Source organism: Camelus ferus, chromosome 2 (assembly GCF_009834535.1).
Source record: "Camelus ferus isolate YT-003-E chromosome 2, BCGSAC_Cfer_1.0, whole genome shotgun sequence".
Taxonomy (NCBI): Eukaryota; Metazoa; Chordata; class Mammalia; order Artiodactyla; family Camelidae; genus Camelus; species Camelus ferus.
In genome coordinates, this window is record NC_045697.1 from 4030552 (window position 1) to 4040387 (window position 9836).

Sequence of the window (9836 nt, forward strand, 5' to 3'; positions counted from 1 at the left end):
GGGGAGATCTGTTGGACTCAACACCAGTGCTCCTGGCCCCACACTGGCCTTGCTTCACTCTGGGTTCTGATTTCCAAGGGTAGTTGGTCCCCGGGGATGAGCAAAGAGCTTTCTGTGAAGGAGCCAGGGCAGTACGTGGACTCTTGCCCCAGATAGCTAGAGTTTCAATCCCAGTTCTGCCATGTAAGAGCAGTGTGACCTTGAGCAAGCGTCCTCACCACTCTGTGCCCCCCCCAGTTGCCACATCTGTAAAATGGGTACAATAGTATTACTCTCCTTGCACAGCTGCAGTGAGGGTAAGTGAACCAGGCCCAGTAGAGTATGTATGATATTTGCTGATTAAAGGAGATTGATCATCCTAGTGGGTCAGCTGAACTACTGGGCAGAGCAGGGCCATCAGGGCAGAGGCTCTTGGATTTTGGGCTATGTGATTGCCGCCAGGCTTCCTCCCCACCTTGAAGTGGCCATTGAATCCCTGGATCTGACTGGACATCTCCATAGCTCCCTGTCTTTGCTTGACACACCCTTCAGTCTGGAGCCCCAATACCCCCATGTGCCCTGATTTAAAGTGACCCCCTCACCTAGGAAAAAGAGGAAGTCGAGCCCCCCTGGACAGGGCCGGGGACCTCTGCTGTAGCCAGGGTGGCCAGAGAGACGGTTAAACACACAATGACAATGTAGAAGGGCCAGGACAGCCAGACAAATTCCATCAGGGGGACCCCAGAAGCTTCCTGGAGGCGGTGCTATTCCAGCCGGGTTGTGACAGCTGGGTGGGAGTTTGACACAAGGGCCAAGAGGAGAAAGATTTCTCAGCCATGGAAGGGTGGTATGGGCAAAGGCAGGGAGGGCAGAGGCTGCTGCATCTGACCCCACGGCCACCTCTACCTTGGCAGGACATCCAGGGCTGGCCTGACCCAACCCTGACAGCAGCTGCCAGGAAAACAGGTCAGAGTGGGATGGACCCTGGCGGCCTTGCACGCGAACCCAGCTGGGACACGCAGCCGGGGCAGAAGAGGGAGGGTGGGCTGAGCGCGAGTGTGGCTGGGCTGGCCTCCCTGGCCTCCCTGGGGCTGTGGCTCCCGCCCCACCCATGTCCAGGCCACCCAGTGAGTCTGTAGGCAGTCATGGCTGGCCAGCTGGCTGAGGGGAGCGAGATGGCTGCCTCCAGGCCCGCAGTGGGTGGGAGCCCCATCCCCGCCCAGCTGTCCCGACACGGCTCCACCCAGGAACCGGGCCCAGCCTGGCGTGGGCTGGCTCGGCCCCTTCCCACTAGGAGGGGCCTGGCCAAGGCATGTGGCTACTCTGAGCCTCAGTTTCCCCGCCGCTCTGCAGTGAGCTCCCGGGGAGCCGGTGTTGGAGGCAGTGCACGGGAAAGCAGAAGCTCCTTGTGGTTGCTTCTGTAGCTCCTCCTTCAGTACGCGTGACCCACGGGAGGCTGCTGCAATCCATGGGAGAAATCAGACCCAACTGGATTTGATTTCCAGCTCTGCAGCTGGGCAGCTGTGGGTCCAGGCAAGTCACTTCTCTGAACCCCGGTTTCCCTGCCTGTGAACTCTGCAGTGGGGGTGGCCGGCCTCCAGGAAAGGCCACGGTCACCCCAGGAGGGCAGGGCCCAGCCGGGGCAGCTCCAAAGTCAGAAGCAGCGTCCTCGTGGACCGAGTCCAGGTCGCTGCCCTGGCCTCCTGACGCCATCCCTGGCCCTGCTGAGCCCTCCTTCCGCCTGCCCTGCGCCCAGCCAGCCTGAAGGGCTAAGTGTCATAACCCCTCACCCGTGCATGAACCCTCGCTGTTTATAGGGCGTTTCACATAAAAGACGCTGTCGTCATCCCCTTATACAAACAGCACTGTTCAGCCGCTGCTGTGGGCAGGCCCCGTGCTGGGCCCGCGCAGGCCACAGGCCAGGAGAGACAGACGGACGCACAGCCGCAGCCAGCATCCTCCACTGAAGCTCAAGGCAGGAGGGCTGGAGGTAGGGGAGGGGCCAGACAAGGAGGCGGTCTCTGGCGGGGCCGTGAGGGCCCGGCGGCCTGGGCTTCTGCCCCTCAGACCACTTCGCAAGTTTGCTGTTGGTTCTCAGGGCCCAGCGCAGGCCTGGGGTTGGGAGCGCCCAGCAAGTGTTCACAGAGTGAGTGAGTGAGTGAGTGAAACGGGGTGGAGAGTGCTTGACCGTCTTCATGTCAGACTCAGAATTCTTCTCAGGGAGAAAACGCGGCCCTGGGAAGTGACTTAGTCGAAACTCTTAGGCTGGTAGTGGAAGCGTCAGGGACTCTGTGGTGACTGAAGGGTGGACAGGCCCCCGGCTACCAGGCCCTCTTCTCACTCGGGAGGTGAGTGGGGCTCTCCACAGTCTAGATGGCCCGAGGGCAGGGAAGGCCCGGCAGCCGGAGTCTTTACTGTGCCCTGTGGCCTCAGGCCGTCCATTGACCTCTGAGCCTCAGTCTTCCCATCCAAGAGATGGGGTGGTGACCGCAGTGTGCCCAGGGCATGCACAGGGCTGCGCGGGGCGGGGGGTGAGCAGACAACATGGCCATGCCTGGGTAGGTGTGGGTCTGGGCACCCCGCTCTCTAAGCCCTCATGCTTGCTGGGCAGGCCCCCGGGGGGAGTCCAGACCAGGCAGCTCCCTTTTCGTTCACGCTCCTGGGCACCCTGGTGCCAGACATGCCGGCTGCTGGCACCCCCTTTAATTGTCATGTCTGCACCTGGTGCAGCCTGTCCACCTGAATGCACTCATTCAGGCCTCATAAAACGGGTGACAATGAGCCATGTCAGACAGGAGGAGACACAGCTTCACAGAGGCCTCCGGACTCAACAGACTAAGCAGGCACCGGGAAGGAAGGCTGGGCTCCTGGGGGCAGCTGGGCGGTGCCCGCCAGAAAGCCTGGCAGGGCCTGGGCCAGCCCTTCCTCACAGGGGAGGTGAGTCAGAAAGACAGAGACAGAGAGACAGAGGGAGAGATGGGTAGACGGAGGCCCACAGACAGGGTCAGAGACTGAGCAAGAGAGAAGGGGTGCCCAGGATGGGGCGGGAGAGAGGCGGTGAGAGGAGGAGGGAGGGAGGGGAAGTCTTGTGAGAGGCAGCCTGGAGAGAGCAAGTCTGGCCCCCAGGGCTGGGCCGCCCTGCAGGGCACACAGAGTCTTGGGCCGGAGGTCCCCTACCGCCCACCAGCAGTCCCCTCCCTCGTCCCAGCAGTGGCCAACTCATCCACTCTCTCTCACTGCCCAGCAAACACACACGTGCCCACCGACACCCCTTCACGCATACGCAGCTCTCAAACACACACACATACTCACCACCACTGACCGACTCTCAGGCTCAGCCACATGCACACATGGTTGGCTCCCCAGGGGCTCCTGGTCTGCCCTGGAGGTGAGAGTAGACCAGGCACACAGGCCCATGCCTGGACCCTGTGCGCTGAGGCTGCCGGTGCCCCGGGTCCACAAACACCCCTGCAGCGCCTGGCGGGGTCCTGGAACCTCCTAGAACTTCGGCAGGGTGGGCTTTCCCCTGCTTCAGAGCCGATTCTGCCCGCCCCGCATTGACTGCACAACTCAGAGGGCAGCTGGGGCCCCGCCCCTCACAGATCATGTACCAAAGATCTCTGTGGTGGGCGATTCGGCTGCTCCCCGCATTGGTCCTGGTGTGACACTCGGCTTCTGGTTCACGGTGAACACCAAAATCCAGTCCCAACAACATGGTGGACAGAGCAGGGTGCAGGGGACTGGGGGAGGGGCAGACAGAAGGGGCTTCCTAGGACAGCAGCACAGACATTGCCCAAGGGGCAGCACCCACCCCCCTTGCCCCCGCCGAAGATGTCCAGATGTGGACGGCAGCCTTCTGAGTGGGCAGCCGCCGTGGTCCGTGCTTCTGGCCCCACCCAAGTCCAGGGCAGACCTGAAGGGCTGGGCTGACCCCGCCCAGCAGCCCTCGACCAGTGACAGCTCAGACAATGGATTTGCAACAGCTACAAAACCCACTGAGCAGCGGAGCAGAACAAGCTCATGGTTGGCATACAGTCCATGGAGCAGGTCCCCACGGCGGGCAACCCCAGGCCACGAGGGTCACAAATAACTCAAGCTTGTCATTTTAGTCCATTCACAAAGTCTTTTCTTACATTTACTTTTTAAAACTATTTTTTGTTTAGATAGAATTCACAGAACGTGAAATGTGTCATTTTACAGTACAGCATATAATTCAGTGTGTTTTGGTACATTCACAGTGTTGTGCAACCATCACCTCTATCTGATTCTGGAACATTCTCATCACCCTCAAAAGAAACTTTGTACACATCAGCAGTCACGCCCCACTCCTCCTGCCCCAGCCCCTGGCAACCACTGGTCTACTTTCTCTTCCTCTCGATTCGCCTGTTTTGGACGCTTCAGGTAAACGGAATCATGCACCGCGTGACCCTCTGTGTCCAGCTTCTTTCACTTGGCGTCCTGTCTTTGAGGTTCTTCCACCTCATCGTATGGGTCAGGACTTCATTCCTTTTCATGATGGGATAACATTCCATTGTGTGGTTACGCCACATTTTGTTTACCTGTTCATCTGGCGATGACTATTTGGGTTGTTTCAAACAAACCTTTTTTTTTCATTGAAGTACAGTTGATTTACAGCTTTGTGTTCGTTTCTGGTGTGCAGCACAGTGATTCAGTCATACACATAGATATTCCTTTCCATGTTCTTTTTCACTATAGGCCATTACAAGGTATTGAATATAGTTCCCTGTGCTCTATAGTAGGACCTTGCTGTTTATCTATTTTATATACATATATTTTATATTTCAGTATCTGCAAATCCTGAACTCCCAGTTTATCCCTTCCCACCCCCTCCCATCCCTGGTAACCATAAGTTTGTTTTCTATGTCTGTGACTCTGTCTCTCAAACAAACTTTTGAGATATGTTGTTCTAAAACAATTCTGGAAACATCAATGTGCTGTTGAAAACTCTCCTTTCTTATTACTGTCCCTGTTCTGAGATTAAGACCTTCCTGTGTTTAAACGTTTAGTCCTTCCTATGCTTAAATGTTTTTTTCTTTTAGGAAACGATGGTGACTCTAGATGAAAGTCTTAAATGAAATGTCCCTGATGGGGAGAAACAGAGTTCGCAGCCCTAAAAGGACTCCCAAACCTTGTCTTCTCCCCTGACCCGGAAGCCATGGGGCTGACGAACTGGCAGATCCTGTTCAGCTGTGACATTATTGACAGCAGGGTGCCTTCCTGTTTCATTAGAGTTGCATGGCCACAGTGTTTTCAGGAATATGCATCTGGGTGGAGAAGGAGATTCCCAGCCTGTGGGGAAATAGACATTCCTTGTGTCCACTCTCCCCACCCTGGGGGCAGCTCTGTGCAGGGCCAGGCTGGGAAGGAGATGGGTGATTATAGCCACTGAGTCATGGAGATGGGGGGAGGTCAGGCCTGCTGGGTTCACCTGTGCACCTTGTTCCCTGCCCGGGATTTGCTGACTCAGAATAACAAGAAAGGATAGTTGTCAACTGCCACACTGTGGTTCCCAGATAAGCTTAGGTCTCAGGCCATCTGGAAATGGGCTTGGGGCAGGGTGGTGGGAAGGTGATAAGAAAGTGGCCCCATTGGATGTATTAACAATTACGTGCACAGAGAGTTGACTGTAACAGTGATATAATAAAGCAAATCAAAAATTTTGAAAAAGGAAAAGAGAAAAAATTCACCTCTAATCTCACCCAACAGGAGCACAATTTTGCATTTTGATGAGCTTTCGATTTTCATGGGAGAAAAAAAAGATTAAGAAAAACTTTAAAAAATTATAACAGCTACACAGCCTCCTTGTGATAAAGATGTTAAAAGAGAAAGAAAGAAAAAGGCGGGGATGAAAAAGGAAAGGAAAATGGCTCCTTGTACCGGAATTTAAAGACAACACACCAAACATGTTGGTGTATTTCCTTCCAGTCTTTTAAAAAAGCCATTATATTTTTCATAACTATATCATACATAATATTGTAACCATTTTCTTACACAATTCCATAGTCTTTTCCACCTACAATCATGGATTGAATTTTTTTCAAGCTATTAAAAACTTTGAAAACATTTCAATGCCATGCACATTTTAAACATTTTATTTGTTTATTTACTTATTTATTTATTTTGATGGAGGGGGTAATTAGGTTTATTTATTTATTTATTTTTAGAGGATTGAACCCAGGACCTTGTGATGCTAAGCATGCGCTCTGCCACTTGAGCTGTACACTCCCCCACCTGTGCATCTTGATAGAGTTTAAACACACTGTGTGAGTACTTTTGTATCCTTTCCATACTTCACGCATAGCGTGGATACAGCCCTCATGGCTCACTGCTGTGTGGAAGCGCATCTACCGAGTGCATAATCATAATTCACTGAGCTGCTCTCCTCCTGATGGGCGGGTCTTTGCTACCACAGATGGTGTCTATTTTCATTTTGCATCCTTTCCCTGCATTTCAAAAATATTTCTCAAAGGGTGATTTTAAAACATTTTATTCTGTGTGTTTTTCTGTATTTTCAAGTAGTCTTTTATAATGCTGTATTACTTTGGTAATCAGGGACAAAATGTCATCTTTTAAAACTTTTTTTTATAGTAGTAAAACATGTTTGTGTTATGTAACATAAAGTTGATCATTTTAACCATTTTAAGTGTACGATTCAGGGGCATTAAGTTGTGTACCATCACCATTATCTAGTTCCAGAACTTTTTTTCATCATCCCAAACAAAAACTCTGATCTGCTGAGAGTTTCCCATTCCTCCCTGCCCCTCACTCCATGTAGCCTTTATTCTACTTTCTACCTCCATGAATTTGTCTATTCTAGGAACCTCATGTAAGTAGAATCATATTTGTTCTTTTGTGTCTGGCTTATTTCACTTAGCATGACGTTTTCAAGGTAGATCCATGTTGTAGCATGCGTCAGAAGTCCATTCCTTTTTACGGCTGAATAATACTCCATCATATGGACAGACCACGTTTTGTTTACCTATTCATTTAATGATGGATAGCTGGGCTGCTTCCATTTTTTGGCTGTTGTGAAAAATGCTGAACATGGGTGTACAAGTTATTTGTTTGGGTCTTGCTTTCAGCTCTTTTGGATACATACCTAGGAGTAGAATTGCTGAGTCATCTTGCAATTCTGTTTCCCTTTCTGAGGAACTGCCAAGCTGTTTTTCACAGCAGCTGCAGAACTAAATACCATAAAAAAAAAAACACATTTATCTTTAATACTGTTAAGATATCATACTACCCAAAGTGATCTACAGTTTCAGTGCAATTCACATAAAAGCCAAGCCATTTACAGCAGCCAAGACATGGAAGCAACCTAAATGCCAAACAACATTTATTGTAGAAATAGAAAAATCCATCCTAAAATTGATATGGAATCTCAAGGGACCTCAAAGAGTGAAAACAATCTTGAAAAAGAACAAAGTTCTTTTGTTCTAACACCTCCTGATTTAAAAACTTGCTAGAAAGCTACAGTTATCAAAGCAGTGTGGTAATGGCTTAAAGACAGATATGTAGACCGATGGAACAGAATCGAGAGCCCAGTAATAGACCCTTTATTTGGCAGGGCCCCGGCTTCCTGGGAAGTCACTACCTGGAGAGCAGGGAGACCAGAAGGGCCCTCAGTCCCCAAAGTCCAGGCACTGAAGGTGAGAGAGACAAGGAGTCCTTTCTGAAGTCCCTTCCGGTCACTCACACTTCAGGTTTAAGCCGAGAGGAAGGCTGGTTTCTTGTGTTTGATGTCAAGAAAGTAACAGGTTAGTTTGGTGCAGCTGTTATGGAAAACAGTATGGAGATTCCTTAAAAAACTAAAAATAGACTTACTATCATAAGATCCAAAAGTCCCACTTCCTGGAAATATATCTGGAGGAAACTCTAATTCAAAAAGACACCTGCACCCCAGTGTTCATAGCAGCACTGTTCACAATATCCAGGACATGGAAGCACCTAAATGTCCATCAACAGATGATTGGATAAAGAAGATGAGGTGTATATATACAATGGAATACTACTCAGCCATAAAAAAGAACGAAATAATGCCATTTGCAGCAACATGGATGGATCTGAGATTGTCATAATAAGTGAAGTAAGTCAGATAGAGAAAGACAAATATCACATAATATCACTTATATGTGGAATATTAAAAAAGGACACAAGGCAGGAGGGTATAGCTCAGGGGTAGAGTGCCCACTTAGCATTCACAAGGTCCTGAGTTCAATCCCCAGTATCTACATTAAAATAAATATACCTAATTACCCCCCTCAAAAAGAAACAAAAATAATTTTAAAAAATAGAAGAAAAATGACCTAATAAAAAAGACACAAATCAACTTATTTACAAAACAGAAACAGACTCACAGTCATAGAAAACAAACTTAGGGTTGCAAGTGGGGAAGGGGATGGGGAGGGATAAATTGGGAGCTTGGGATTTGCAGATACACACTACTATACATAAAATAGATAAACAACAAGATCCTACTGCGCAGCACAGGGAACTGTATTCAATAACTTGTAATAACCTGTAATGAAAAAGGATAAGAAAAGGAACATATATCTGTACAACTGAATCACTGTGCTGCAAACTAGAAATTAACACGTTATAAACCGACTAAGCTTCAATTAAAAAAACCCAGAAAGTAGCAGGTGGTTTTGGAGACGTGGCTTGGAATGGTTGGTCTGAGGAGGGGCAGGGTGGAAGCTACAGCAGCAGCAGCAGGAGGAGGAAGAGGTGTGATGAGACTAAGAGTAACAGCACTGACCCTGACCGACTGGCGAAGGCCCCAATTCTCATCACTGTCTCTTGAGTCCCCGCCCCCAGCCTTCCGCAGGATCCCCCTCTGCAGAGAGGCCTCCCCGACCGTGTGGCCACATCCACCTCCTCCTCGTGGGTCCTCGGCTAGAATGAGGGGTCCACACGAGCAGTGCTCTGTCCCTGTTCTTTCTTCAGTGCCTACAGCAGTGCCCGGAGCACAGTAGGTGCTTAAGGAATATATACCTGAGGAATGAATGCGTCCTGTAAAGAAAGTTTACTTTTGACAATGTTTCAGAGAGGTTGTGGAACTTTTCCAAGACCACACAGCCAGAAAGAGGCAGGGCTGTGATTTGGGCGTCAGAACCTCAGAGCCCGCTGCTGGGGGAGGTGGTGTTTGCAGGTGCTTCTCTGTGTGGCCTGACAGGACAGGCACACGCATGGGCTCCCAGGAGCAGAGCCTGCGACTGGCAGATTCTGTGCTGTCCTTGTCCTTGTCCTAGAGGATGACCGTCCCCTCCTCTCTCCTGCTGAGGGTTTACTCCTCCAAGTCCTGGCTTAACAACACCTCCTCTAGGAAGGCTTCCCTGGGTTGTCCCAATTCTCCTTCCGCCTCTAGACAATTCTTGTACAAGCTCCTACTGATTCACCTGTCACGGCCAATCACAGGTCCCCGGAAACACTCGGGGCAGGTGCGCCTGGACTTGAATCTGAATCTGCTGGTAGCTGTGGGACTCTGGGCTTATGACTTCACCCCTCTGAGCATGGCTCTCTCACTCGGACAGTGGAGACACTAACACTGCCCTGCCAAGGCCACCATAGCAAAGGACCACAGACGGGGGCTTAACAGAAACTTACTTTCTTATGATTTTGGAGGGTGGGAGTCCAAGATCAAGGTAAGGGCAGGGCTGTTCTACAGCCTCTCTCCTTGGCTTGCAGGCGGCCCTCTTCTCCCTGTGTCTCTGTATCATCTTCTCTTTGTGTGTGTTTGGCTGCTAGTCTCCTCTGCTTATGAGGACACCAGTCCTACTGGATACAGGCCCACCCTAGTGACCTCATTCTAACTTGATCACCTCTTTAAAGACCCT

At 50.5% G+C, this 9836-nt stretch overlaps 1 long non-coding RNA gene across 1 annotated transcript; it reads left to right on the top strand.

Moving 5' to 3' along the window:
• The first annotated feature begins 1843 nt into the window (after positions 1 to 1843).
• On the top strand, positions 1844 to 5667 carry LOC116667099. The gene is made up of 3 exons (XR_004323861.1): positions 1844 to 1969; positions 4218 to 4380; positions 5040 to 5667. It is a non-coding gene; the product is annotated as an uncharacterized LOC116667099 (long non-coding RNA).
• The last annotated feature ends 4169 nt before the right edge of the window (positions 5668 to 9836 follow it).